We start from the raw sequence: 14919 nt of genomic DNA, 5'->3' as shown, positions 1-14919 counted from the left end.
TCCTCCTCACGCAACTAACGGGACGTCTCGGTTTGTTGTACGTTCTTCTTTTGTGTAGTCATTTCCTGTTCGTGAGTTCTTCGTTGTATGTAAGTCGCATGTCCAGGTCTATCTACGTCGTTTGTTATTTTGTTAGTTATTCAAGTATAGTTTGTTTTTGTCTTGTTCAATAAATTCATTATGTCCTATGACAACGCTGCGTTTTGTGTCGAATCCCTGCTCCTCCTTTCAGATGAAGAGGAGGAGGAAATCCGTTACAGAACCACCACCTAACCCGGACCAGCAGCGGGACTACGAGCAGCGACCAGATAATCAGGACTCGTGGACTTGGGAGGAAGTAATGGAGGGAAAAGGACACTGGCACATACACAAATCCGTTACACAGGGGTCGGCAACAAAACTCTTAAATCACCATGAATTCAGCTAGAATGTGTTTGCCACTAGGGGGGTGCCATTTCGACATAGTCCAGATTTCGTCTCCAAATTAAACTGCCTCGTACTCAATTCTTGCTCGTACAATATGCATATTATTATACTATTGGATAGAAAACACTCTCTAGTTTCTAAAACCGTTTGAATTATGTCGTGGGTGAAACAGAACTCGACTTAGAGCGATTTTCCTATGTGTATGTCAGAATTCGCAGAATTGTACTGGCTGTTCTGAGATCTGTGTATTAATTTGCCTGTCCTCTATTGGTTGAGATGCACTGCATACGCCTTCCCTGGTGTCAGCGAATAGGGAGCATTGAAATGGTCTCTGTGTAATTCCCAAAGTTTATAAATTGATTGGAATCACGGTGGCCATTCTTTTGGATCTGCGCTCGGGCGCGAAGAGGAGCTTTGCATATCGTTGTGGAAGCTCTGGTTTTAGTCCTTAGATAATTCCGGTCATGTTTTTATTCGGTATAAGCTTTAAAGACATCATAATCTTGTTATTTTGAACCGAATTATTTCAGTTTATATCAGTTTATTGCGATTTTCTGGCATTTCTTTGTGACGCACTTTCAAGAGTTGGACACTTTCCCTGTACATGCCGAACGTTAGTGGCCATTTCGACAGGACAAGAGGACATCTTTCGACCAAAAGACGATTAGACCGGAGAAAGGACACATTGCCCAAGATTCTGATGGAAGCTCAGCTAATAGTAAGAACTATTTATGCTGATAAATCGTTGTTCTGTTGAAAAATGGTAAACGCATAAGCTGCCATTTTTTGGGGGGTAGCTTCGCTTTGGCGCAACTTGTATTGCGCAGTAAGGTTAATTTTAAAAATGTAATTCAGCGATTGCATTAAGAACTCATTTGTCTTTCAAATGCTGTCCACGCTGTATTTTTTAGTCAGTTTATGATTATTTAATGATTAGACTAAGTCACTCTCCAAGATGGCGCCCAACATTTTCTGCCCAGTTTAGCTACTTTTCTCATTGTATAACCACGATTTTTGTGGCTAAATATGCACATTTTCGAACAAACTCTATATGCATTGTGTAATATGATGTTACAGGACTGTCATCTGAAGAATTCTGAGAAGGTTAGTGAAAAAATTAATATAATTTGGTGGCGATAACGTTATCGCCCCCTTTGCCTTGATTTAATGCTGGGGTGATGTTAGCTCATGTGGTATGCTAATAATACGATATATTGTGTTTTCGCTGTAAAACACTTAAAAATCTGAAATATTGTCTGGATTCACAAGATCTGTGTCTTTCGATTGCTGTAGGCTGTGTATTTTTCTGAAATGTTTTAGGATGAGTATTTTGGTAATTGACGCTGTCTCTGTAATTATTCCGGCTGCTGTTCCAACGCTATTTCAGATTGCAGCTGCAATGTACAACTGTGATTATACCTGAAAAATGCACATTTTTCTAAAAAAAAATATCCTATACCATAAATATGTTATCAGACTGTCATCTTATGAAGTTGTTCTTGGTTAGTGGCTATATATATCTTTATTTGGTCAATTAGTGATAGCTACTGATGCAGGAAAAAAATGGTGGAGAAAAAAAGTTGTGTCTTTTGCTATCTGGTTAGCTAATAGATTTACATATTGTGTCTTCCTGTAAAACACTTAGAAAATCGGAAATATTGTCTGGATTCACAAATACTGTGTCTTTCGATTGCTGTAGGCTGTGTATTTTCTGAAATGTTTAGGATGAGTATTTTGGTAATTGCGTCGGTCTCTGTAATTATTCCGGGCTGCTTCCAACGCTATTTCAGATTGCAGCTGCAATGTACAACTGTGATTTATACCTGAAAAATGCACATTTTTCTAAAAAAACATATCCTATTACCATAAATATGTTATCAGACTGTCATCTTATGAAGTTGTTTCTTGGTTAGTGGCTATATATATCTTTATTTAGTCGAATTAGTGATAGCTACTGATGCAGGAAAAAATGGTGGACAAAAAAAAGTTGTGTCTTTTGCTATGGTGGTTAGCTAATAGAAATACATATTTTGTCTTCCCTGTAAAACATTTAAAAAATCGGAAATGATGGCTGGATTCACAAGATCTGTATCTTTCATTTGGTGTCTTGGACTTGTGATTTCATGAACATTTGATTATATGATATCCCTGTGGCTTTAGGCTAGGCTATGCTAGTCAGCTTTTTTGATGGGGGGGATCCCGGATCCGGGTTTGTGACTCTATAAAGGTTAATTTAGGAAATATATTCCTAATTATTCTCAATGTAATCAAGCTATGAAATTATTATTTTCAAATACAATCTCTTTTTGGATCAATTTGCAGTGTACAAATTATTATAATTATGTTCTGGCCCCCCGGCCAACCACTCCGACGAACATTGTCCGGCGGCGGAACCTAGTGGCCTACCCCTGCTTTAAAGGGATACTTCAGGATTTTGGCAATGAAGCCCTCTATCTACTTCCCCAGAGTCAGATGAACTCATGGCTACCTTTTTTATTTCTCTGCAACTAGTACGAAGAAAGTTAAAGGTAGTCTTGAGAGCCCGTGCTAACTAGCGTTAGCGCAACGACTGGAAGGCTATGGTATCTACTAGCATGCTAGAAGTTACCATAGACTTCCAGTCATTTTGCTAACGCTAGAAATAATATCTATAACTTCATGTGACTCTGGGGAAGTACATAAAGGCTTTCATTGCCAAAATAATGAAGTATCCCTTTAAAGTCAAAACTGCGTAGAAGTCTATTATTTTATTTAAATAATATATATTTCACCTTAATTTAACTAGGCAAGTCAGTTAAGAACAAATTCTTATTTACAATCATGGCCTAACACGGCCAACCTGGACGACGCTAGGTCAATTGTGCACCGCCCTATCCCAATCACAGCCGGATGTGATTCAGCCTGGATTTGAACCAGGGACTGTAGTGTTGCCTCTTGCACTGAGATGCAGTGCCTTAGACCGCTGCGCCACTTGGGAGCCCAAATCACTATTAAAATCTCTATACCCTTATAAATAATACACTTCAAAGTCTTAAAACACTAGAAGGATGACTAAATAGACAGAATCATCACTCATAAGGAAGTAAGCAAAAAAACATTCCTTCAGTGTTTCCGTCAGTAATTTATTATAAGAAGACGGCTTGAATAGTGATGACTTTGCGCAAAGTCACAAAATTATGGAAAAGCTCCAGATATAATATCTGATCTTAGTACAGTCAGGTTCACCCTTTAAAAACACTCAGACGCTATAATTGATCTACATTATTTTTCTCTTATAGAATACTACAGAGCTTTGCCAGGTCTTACTAAGTGACGCTCGGGCGTATTTGCCAGTTCAGCAGTGAAAGTGCTTTCAGTTAAGACCTTTAAACGAAGGAGACACACATACATTACAAAATTCGATAGGAAATTGGAAAGAGGGCCGTCATTTTGAAACAAGCCTCTCTGGCATAAAAAGTCTATGAGGCGTAAACCAATGGTACCGTCATCCATAACATTCCACAGTGTTGTTAAAAAGAAGAGGGAAGTGGCTTTGCTTTTTCTTTCATCAAAATAAAGAGATGCCAATGACTACAGAGGAGATGAGTCTAAGGATAGAGTATACTCTCATTACCTCGCAATCCAACCAAGGTGCATCAATTAAATTGAGGAACAAACTAGTGAGAGGTAATCACAGACATTATGTGACCCTGGAGGTAACGATATGTTTCAACCATCTACTTTCAAAGGCCTTTTGTCCCACTACCTCCCAGTATGAATGAACCCTTTATCTTCCTGAGCCCCCAATTCTCCCATCAAAGTCAGTAGCCCACCAACATCCTCAGAGAGAGAGAGAAAAACCTCTCTTCTCATGTACAGTACTGTATGTTTCAGATACATTCCATTTGACTACAGTGTAGGCCTCAGGACAAGACAGAGCCTAAGTCTGTGGAGAAACTGTTGAGGACTTTCCGCATGTTTACGGAAATGGCTCTACTGAAAAATAGGATTTATTTAAGCACCATACAGTAAGTTTTGGGACTGGTTTTGGTGTAGATGTTAACTGCCTGTTTTCTCAATGACAAAAGCGCTCTCAGTTGAGAGGAAAGGGGCCCAGTCATTTTCTACTAATTGTAGAGCTACGGGTTTTCAATGTTCAATGTCACATGCACAAGTACAGTGAAATGCCTTTCTTGCAAACTCAAAACCCCCAAATTAAATAATCAATAACAGTGTAATACTAGAAAAAAACACAAGAGAAAATAAGAAATATGAAAAACACTAAGTAAGTAAGTACAGTATGTATTGTGTAACATGAAGTCCTATCAGTGTCATCTGATGAAGATCATCAAAGGTTAATGATTCATTTTATCTCTATTTCTGCTTTTTGTGACTCCTGTCTTTGGCTGGAAAAATGGCTGTGTTTTTCTGTGATTTTGCAGTGACCTAACATAATCGTGTCACGCCCTGACATTAGTATTCTATGTTTTCTGTATTATTTTGGTCAGGTCAGGGTATTTTTGTATTGTCTAGGGTTTTTGTATGTCTAGGGTTTTTGTATATTTTTGTATTGTCTAGGGTTTTTGTATGTCTAGGTGTCTGTGTGTAATCTAGGCATATGTAGGTCTATGGTGGCCTGAATTGGTTCCCAATCAGAGGCAGCTGTTTATCGTTGTCTCTGATTGGGGATCCTATTTAGGTTGCCATTTTCCAGTTTGGTTTGTGGGTTATTGTCTATATGTAGTTGCATGTCAGCACTCAGGGTTTATAGCTTCACATTCGTTTTGTTACTTTGTTAGTTTGTTTTGTGTTTTATTCTTCATTAAAAAGAAGAATGTATTCCAATCACGCTGCGCCTTGGTTTCCTCGTTATGACGAACGTGACAAATCGTTTGTGGTGCTTTCGCTGTAAAGCCTATTTGAAATCGCACACTTTGGTGGGATTAACAACAAGATTACCTTTAAAATGGTATAAGATACATGTATGCTTGAGGAATTTTAATTATGAGATTTCTGTTGTTTGAATTTGGTGCCCTGCACTTTCACTGGCTGTTGTCATATCGATCCCGTTAACGGGATTGCAGCCATAAGAAGTTAACTATTTATCAGTCTTATTGCTTGGGGAGAGAAGCTGTTCAAGAGCCTGTTGGTGCCAGACTTGATGCACCGGTACCGCATGCCGTGCGGAAGCAGAGAGAATAGTCTATGGCTTGGGTGGTTGTAGTCTTTAACAATATCCGGGTCTTCCTACCACACCGCCTTATATAGATATCCTGGATGGCAGGGAGCTCGGTCCCAGTGATGTACTGGGCTGTCATCACCACCCTCTGTAGCGCCATGCGATTCAGGATGGTGCTATTGCTATACCAAGCAGTGATGCAGTCAGTCAAAATGCTCTCAATGGTACAGCTGTAGAACTTTTTGAAGATTTGAGGGCCCATCCAAAACGTTTTCAACCTCCAGAGGGAGAAGAGGAGCTGTTGTCACTTCTTCACGACTCTGTGCGTGTGTTTGGACCATTTTAAGTCTTTAGTGATTTGAACACCGAGGAACTTGAAGCTCTCGATCTGCTCCACTGCAGCCCTGTCAATGTGGATGTGGGCGTACTCTCCCCCCCATTTCCTGTAGTCCAAGATCAGCTCCATGGTCTTACTGACATTGAGGGAGAGGTTGTTGTTCTGGCACCACACTGCTAGGTCACTGACCTCTTCCCTGTAGACTTACTCATCGTCACCGGTGTTGTCAGCAAACTTGTGATGGTGTTGGAGTTGTGTGTGGCCACGCAGTTGTGGGTGAACAGGGAGTACAGGAGGGGACTAAGCACACACCCCTGTGGGGTCCCTGTGTTGGGTGTCAGCATTGTAGAGCTGATGTTGCCTACCCTCACCACCTGTTGTCGACCCTTCAAGAAGTCCAGGATCCAGTTGCAGAGGGAGGTGTTTAGACCCAGAGTGCTAAGCTTGATGACGAGCTTGGAGGGGACAATGGTGTTGAACGCTGAGCTGTAGTCAATAAACAGCATTCTCACATACAGTAGGTATTCCTCTTATCTAGGTGGGTGAGGGCAGTGTGGGGAACAATTGAGATTGCGTCATCTATGGATCTGTTGGGGCGGTATGCAAACTGGAGTGGGTGCCAAAACCAGCCTCTCAAAGCACTTCATGATTACAGAAGTGAGTGCTACAGGGCGGTAATTATTGTGGCATGAAGACTTAGAGTTCTTGGGGACAGGAATGATGGATGTCATCTTAAAACATATGGGTATTACAGACTAGACCAAGGAGAGGTTGAAAATGACCGTGAATATGCCTGCCAGCTGTTCTGCGCATGCTCTGAAAACGCACCCTGGAATACCGTCAGGCCCGCAGCCTTGCGGGTGTTGACCTGATTAAAGACCCTTCTCACGTAGGCCTCGAAGAGTGAGTTCACCCAATCCTCTGGGTCGGTGACGGCCCTCACACCCAGCACGATGTTGTTGTTGTCAAAGCGTGCATAAAATGCATTGAGTTCGCCTGGTAGTTCGCCATGCATCGTTGGGCAGATCACAGTTGGGTCTTCCTTTGTAATCTGTAATGGACTGTAGCCCCTGCCACATGCGGCGGGTGTCTGAACATGTGTAGTATGATTCCACCTTATTCTTATATTGTCCTTTTGCTCGTTTGATGACTCTGTGGAGGTCATAGCTGGACTTCTTGTACTTATTCCTGTCCTCGGCCGTAGCCTCAGGGTTGTCTACGATAGCTCTTTGTAAGGTAGCCCTGTCCTTTAGTTTACCGCCAACCTCTGTGTTAGTCCAGGTATTTTGATTGGGGAAGCAGCGAACCCACACCGTGGGGATGACGTCGCCGATTGATTTTCTAATGAATCCGGTGACAGAGGTGGTTAGCTCATCAATGTTATCGGCGGATTCTCAAAACATTTTCCAATCAGCGCTAGCAAAGCAGTCCTGTAGCATAATCTCAACAGAGCGAGTCACAGGAACTTCCTGTTTGAGTTTCTGCTTGTAAACAGAAAGCAGGAGTATGGAATCATGATCTGATTTGCCGAATGGTGGACGAGGCAGGGCCTTGTATGCTTGCTTGTGGGTAGAATAACAGTGGTCTAGGACTTTATCGTCCCTAGTGGCGTTGGTGACGTGTTGATGAATGTTGGGCATCACATGTCTTAGTTACACCGGCAATCAGAAAAACAGTCTTTAAATGTAGGTTTTCTTGCCTTGTACAGTTCATTAAGTGCCAGCTTGTTATTTTTCTTGTCATGAGAGGAAATGTATACAGCAGTCACGATAACAGCTGAAAACTCCCTTGGGAGTTAGAAGGGTCGGCATTTGACCAAGTAATTGAAGACAGGTGAACAGTGGGTCGACCCCTCCACCACGCTGGAGTTAGCACACCAGTTGGTGTTGATGTAGAGGCAAAGGTATCTGTCAACATCGCTCTAATGAAAGGCTAGTCTTGTAGGATCCGTCATATACGTTGGATCAAGGACGAATAGCCTCATTATTGTTATTTTATTGTGTTACCTTTTATTTTTTTACTTTAGTTTAGTTAGTAAATATTTTCTTAACTAATTCTTGAACTGCATTGTTGGTTAAGGGCTTGTAAATAAGCATGACCATTTTATTTAATCTGAAGAACTGAACAGAGTCCACGGTAAACTCAGCGTAGGATTGATTTGCACACAGACAGGGGACTAGGGAGTGTTGTTCTAATGTTCTTCCAATGTAACTTCTCCAATGTACCTAAGCAGAGGTCCTTTAATGAAAATCTTTTTAATTTTTATTTAACCTTGATTTAACTAGGCAAGTCTTGTGATATGTTATGTCCGTTGGCTCAAGGTTGATAAACTGAACATAGCAATGGACTACTGGATTGATTTACATAACGATGGGAGTTACAGTGAATCTTATTCATAGTTCTTTCTTCCTGTTTTCAGAGAAAGTGACTTGGTGGGGACGGAGCTAAGATTTTATAAACAGATTGATGGACAGAGAAATTATAAACTACCCACAATCCACCATAGCCCAGCTCAAAGGATGCTCAAAGGACAGTGGAATGCAAGGAGCATTGTGGGCCATTGCTGCTCCCTGTCGAACCGTTGGCTCTATACAACCCTCACAATGGCCCCTATGGACTGTATCGCGGCAACCGCCTCAATACAATTCTCAGGATTGGGGAATTCCTAGGCATTTTCGTCTTTTTGAAAGACTCTGACAAAGAGCCTGCTGTTGAGGAACTGAGCCGAGCTGAAAAACACAGAAACTGTCCAACGGCCTTCTAACATTCAACTTGAAAAGAATCTCAGAGGAATACGAGGAACTCAAAGTTATGGCTAGTTAGTGAGAAACAAATAAAAACTTGACAGACTGACAAGAGGCCTTCACATAGTTTTTTTCAGGGGCTTTCTACATGACAATACAGTAAGGGGTTTTTCCTTGAACAGAACTCCAATTCCAAGAGAGCCTGTAAATTATTAGGTTCCCTGAAATCCTTCCTGTACCTTCTGTTTCTCAGCCATAACGTGGAAGGTTTGATAACCAGTGGTTATGTGTGTTCAATACAAATGATCATCTTAGCATCTTTCTAGACGGAGGCAGTGCAGTGATGTTGTTCCCTCCCTCTATATCAGTGTAGTCTCTCCATTCTGGACCTAAGCCAGAGGAGAAGGAGGGTGGTCCAACTGTGACGTAAGAGAGAGAAAAAACACACCCGACTGGAGTCTTACCTTCGGACAGCGGGGGAGTGAGAGAGTAGTTGCCGAGGCGGTCGCTATGGACAACGCCCTTGACCTGGTTCAGGAGTGTGTGAAGTGTGTATGTGTGTTCGCACACGTATGCGTATCTGTGTGTATATATGAGCGTGAGTGCGTGTGTATGAAATGTGTGATTTCTGCCTGACTGCACATGTTATTGATTGAGCTCTTGGGCTCCAGTCTAGCCCAGTGGGCAGAGAGGGTGGAGATACAGCTGGCCGGAGAGAGGGCTGGGAGAGAGGGTTGGGAGATAGGGCTGGCTGGGAGAGAGGGCTGTTGGGGGGGTGGGTTGGAGATAGGGCTGGCTGGGAGAGAGGGTTGGGAGAGAGGGCTGGCTGGGAGAGAGGGTTGGCTAGGAGAGAGGGTTGGGAGAGAGGCTGGCTGGGAGAGAGGGTTGGGAGAGAGGGCTGGCTGGGAGAGAGGGTTGGCTGAGAGAGAGGGCTGTTGGGGAGGTGGGTTGGGAGATAGGGCTGGCTGGGAGAGAGGGTTGGAAGAGAGCTGGCTGGGAGAGGAGGGTTGGCTGGGAGAGAGGGTTGGCTGGGAGAGAGGGTTGGGAGAGAGGGCTCGCTGGGAGAGAGGGTTGGCTAGAGAGAGGGCTGTTGGGGGGTGGGTTGGGAGATAGGGCTGGTTGGGAGATAGGGCTGGCTGGGAGAGAGGGTTGGAAGAGAGGGCTGGCTTGGGAGAGAGGGTTGGCTGGGAGAGAGGGTTGGGATGAGAGGGTTGGGTGGGAGAGAGGGTTGGCTGGGAGAGAGGGCTGGCTGGAGAGAGGGTTGGCTTGGGAGAGAGAGTTGGCTGGGGGAGAGAGGGTGGGCTGGGAGAGAGGGCTGGCTGGGAGACGAGGGTTGGCTGGCAGAGAGGGTTCGCTGGGAGAGAGGCCCTGGGCTGACCCTGGCTGGCATGCCTGACCTACAGTGGCTCTTTAACAGGGTTACACACAGGGCTAAACACAGCAGGGGACTAGAAAGACATGGGGAGGGAAGGGAGCATGGGCCTTGTAAAAGGGAATAACCCACAGGAGACTTCCTACATGCATGACATTAGGCATGGGATAACAAAAAACTCGTACTGTAGCTTGGCAATTACATTGTGCAGCTTGCTTGTCCTAATTAAGCAACAACAAAAAAATAAAACATATATTTTAATTTCAAAGAGAAGAGCATTGCATGATAGCCATTGTGGTTTAGACCAGTGGACTGTCAGTGTTGGGTTTACACTGCAGTGGACTGTCAGTGTTGTGGTTACACTGCAGTGGACTGTCAGTGGTGTGGTTTACACTGCAGTGGACTGTCAGTGTTGTGGTTTACACTGCAGTGGACTGTCAGTGGTGTGGTTTAGACTGCAGTGGACTGTCAGTGTTGTGGTTTACACTGCAGTGGGACTGTCAGTGGTGTGCGTTTACACTGCAGTGGACTGTCAGTGTTGTGGTTTACACTGCAGTGGACTGTCAGTGTGTGGTTTACACTGCAGTGGACTGTCAGTGTTGTGGTTTTACACTGCAGTGGACTGTCAGTGGTGTGGTTTAGACTGCAGTGGACTGTCAGTGTTGTGGTTTACACTGCAGTGGACTGTCAGTGTTTGTGGTTTACACTGCAGTGGACTGTCAGTGTTGTGGTTTACACTGCAGTGGGACTGTCAGTGTTTGTGGTTTACACTGCAGTGGACTGTCAGTGTTGTGGTTTTAGACTCCAGTGGACTGTCAGTGTTGTGTTTACACTGCAGTGGACTGTCAGTGTTGTGGTTTACACTGCAGTGGACTGTCAGTGTTGTGGTTTACACTGCATGGACTGTCAGTGTTTTGTGGTTACACTGCAGTGGACTGTCAGTGTTGTTGGTTTAGACTCCAGTGGACTGTCAGTGTTGTGGTTTACACCGCAGTGGACTGGTCAGTGTTGTGGTTACACCGCAGTGGGCTGCCAGTGTTGTGGTTTACACTGCAGTGGACTGTCAGTGTTGTGGTTTACACTGCAGTGGACTGTCAGTGTTGTGGTTTACACTGCAGTGGACTGTCAGTGTTGTGGTTTGTTAAAGCGTTGTAGTTAGTTAGATGCTTGTTCAAGTGCACCGGCTTGTCAGAACATTGTGGTGTGTTACACAGAATGTGTTGCTTTAACAGTGCTGCTGGCAGAGACCACAGAATGAGACAGACCAGAGCCGACACCACACAGTGGTCCCATCTGTCAGATACAGCTGTGTCTGTCTCCTCTAGATGACAGAGCTTCATCACACTCGCTGTGCGTGTGTGTGACAAAGACAGTTCTACAATAAATGACTCCACTTTGTGAATGGTGTAGGGCTTCCATCTCCAGAGCAGCGGAGGAGAAGGACAAGAGCAAAACCAGACAGTGGACTCCCGAGTGGCGCAGCAGTCTAAGGCACTGCATCTCAGTGCTAGAGGCGTCACTACAGTCGCTGGTTTGATTCCAGTCTGTATCACAACAGGCTGTGATTGGGAGTCCCATAGGGTGGCGCACAATAGGCCCAGTGTCGTCCGGGTTTGGGCAAGGGTAGGCCGTCATTGTAAATAAGAATTTGTTCTTAACTGACTTGCCTAGTTAAATAAAATGCATGTAAAAAACGGTGACCAGAGACGATCAACTAGCTAGTCAGTCAGTCATTTAAAGATACACTATGCAGAAATCACTCTGCCATTTCCTGGTTGCAAAAATTCCAATAGTTAGCCTAATTTCAGTTTATGTGACAAAACAAGCAGTCATTGTTTAGAGAATCAAGAATCCTTGTACCATCTAAACCAGAAATATAGTATTTTCAGCTGTTTGAAGCTGGTGTACAAAACCCAAAGTAAAAGACGCAAAAACTAAACTTAAGAATGGGAAGAATAGAAATAGAACACATAGAACAGATCTACCGCTTCTTAGACCTGCTTTCAATGACAATGACAGATCTATTAGTTATTTAGGTAGTTTCATAGTCTCAATTATAGCCTGACAAGGGAACAATCATCCAAAAATGAAAAAATATCACAAACTCCAACAATGCCTTTTTGTACTGTACAATACTCTAGTACTTTATGCAGTACTATAGAACCGTCTTGAAAAGCATCCAGGACGTCAAGGAACCAGTGACATTTCCAGAGAGAGACTGTCTAAGCCTAGCAGTAGCAGCCCCTGAGTGAGTCCCTGTGCTCTTGGTGTGCCGTGAGAAGCGTCCCTCGCTCCAGTGACTCGCTGACGGGCGGAGCAACACGACAAGCGCTCCCAGGGCTCTGATGGCAGCCACTCAGTGGGCTACCCACATGGGAATACAAAAGTGCAACCTGTTAGCACACACAAACTCATACTCAGATGTGCATACACACTCATGAGAGCACACACACATATACACACACACACACATCTACGCAACAAGCAAGCGCACACACACACACACACACACACACACCACATCGACCACACACACACAACTACACACACACACACACACCACACACACACACACACACACCACACACCACACACACACACACAAGACACTTTATTAAAAGGCTATTTTGATCTGCTGTAAATGGAGTTTCCTAGTTTGGGAACATGTTCCATGTAATACCTGCTTATCAACACTGTCAAGGTGTTTCAGACGGCACTGTTAAAATGGCATTGACTTGTGCGAAAAATCCAGCAACTCCGACATAATGCAGGTAGCTGCCTCATAAAGTCACTGGAGCTGAAGGAGAGGAGGGGCAAGAAGAGAGGGGAGGGAGGAGCAGGATAGAGAAAGAAGAAGAGGGATATCTGAGTTTTTGTGGTGTGTGGTGTGTGTCCTGTGTGTCTGTGTTGTGTGATAGACCGCATGATACACCAATGTAGTCACATGGTTCCAAAAAGAGCATAGAGGAAAATGTAAATCCTGAAAAGGTCTGTCTCTGTCTGGCTGCAGAGAGATGCTAAAACTAATAGGATTACCAGGAAGGAATCCCAAAACCCTGTCTACAGTATACCCTCGTACAGAGCTGCAGCTATCCCCCTGCCACACATAGACACGCACCGAGCTTAGGGTAAGATGGAGGACGAGGTGACCTGAGAACGTCTGAGGGGGAAGAATTGCGACGCGATCAGGGGCCGCATCTGCCCTTTAAAATGAAGCGGTCATACAGTGTTGTGTGTTGTGTGTGTGTGTTGTTGTGTGTGGTGTGTGTGTGTGTGTGTGTGTGTGTGTGTGTGTGTGTGTGTGTGTGTGTGTGTGTGGTGTGTGTGTTGTGTGTGTGTGTGTGTGTGTCATTAGTCTACATATGTCATAGGCATTGCTCATATAGGCTCCACCCTCTATCAACAGTCGTAAACATGAGACATACTGAACTAATGAAAACTCCTTTACGGCATGGTACGAACAGATGGGGGGCATGCTATTGAACAGATAGGAGGGCTCGGTACTCAACAGATGGGACGGCCATGGTATACTGAACAGATGGAGGGCCATGCTACTTGAACAGATAGGAGGCTCGGTACTCACAGATGGGACGGGCATGGTAACTGGAAACAGATGGGACGGCATGCTATTGAACAGATAGGAGGGCTCGTACTCAACAAATGGAGGGCTGGTACTGAACAATGGGAGGCATGTGTTGAACAGATAGGGAGGGTCTTTGGTATAACAGATGGGAGGGGCGTTGGTACTGAATTCAATGGGAGGTCATGGTACTGACAGATGGGGCTTGGTACTGAACAGGCATGATGAGGGCGATGCTATTGAAACAATAGAGGCTTGGTACTCAACAGATGGGAGAGCTTGGTACTAAAGGATGCGAGGCTGAAACGACGAGGTCATGGTGCTACTATGAGGCCATGGTACAGAAGATGGAGGGCATGCTATTGAATCAGAGGGGGCATGCTATTGAACAGTAGGATGGCTTGGTACATGACAATGGGAGCGGCTTGTACACGGACAGAGGGCGAGGCTTGTATACCAGGACCAGATGGGAGGCTTGTGACTAGACTATGGCAGGCATTACCAGCACAGTAGATGGCAGGCTGCCTACCAGGGACACGCCATGGGCAGCTCAACAGCGACAGACTCCGAGGGCGCCTTCCTACAGGACAGCATGAGAGGGCTTCCGGTGCCTCAACATTCATGACGGCCGCACTGGCTACAGCGACCAACACTGCGCCGAGCGCTCTGTAACAGGACCGATGGCGAGGCGCTCTCGGTACAGGCCTACAGACAACCGACCTGGGAGGCCTTGCCGTACAAGGACCAGCATCGGCAGTCTTGCCGCTTACCAGGGCACCAAGATCGGAGCGCTCTCCGTACCAGCGCCTACCAGACCGATGGGCGGGCTTGGCTACAGGCTACAGACCAGATGGGAGGGCCTGGTACAGTTACAGGACCGAGTGGGACGGCTTGGTACTTACAGGCGATCGGCTAGCCGGTACGCGTGTACCTGGAAACAGATGGGAGGGCTCGTTACAGGCTACCAGGACCGAGGGCAGGCTTGAATACCACGCGCTACCCAGGACCATGGACGGGCTTCGGTACTGAACACAGCCACTGGGAGGGCTTGGTACCATGATCCGATGGCAGGCGCGCGTACAGGTACAGGACCGATTGAGGCCCCTTGGCTACCCAGGCCTACAGGCACATATGGAGGGCTTTGCGGCTACAGCTACAGGACCGCCAGATCGGCGCAGGGCTGTACAGGTACCAACGCGACCCCGATGCGAGCGGCTCTTGGACAGACAGCATCGGCGAGGGCTTGGTACAGACAGCATGGCTGAGGGCTTGGGTAACAGCGTAACAGGGACCCGATCGGGA

Source organism: Salvelinus sp. IW2-2015, linkage group LG4q.1:29 (genome assembly GCF_002910315.2).
Source record: "Salvelinus sp. IW2-2015 linkage group LG4q.1:29, ASM291031v2, whole genome shotgun sequence".
Taxonomy (NCBI): Eukaryota; Metazoa; Chordata; class Actinopteri; order Salmoniformes; family Salmonidae; genus Salvelinus; species Salvelinus sp. IW2-2015.
This window is presented reverse-complemented; position numbering follows the sequence as displayed.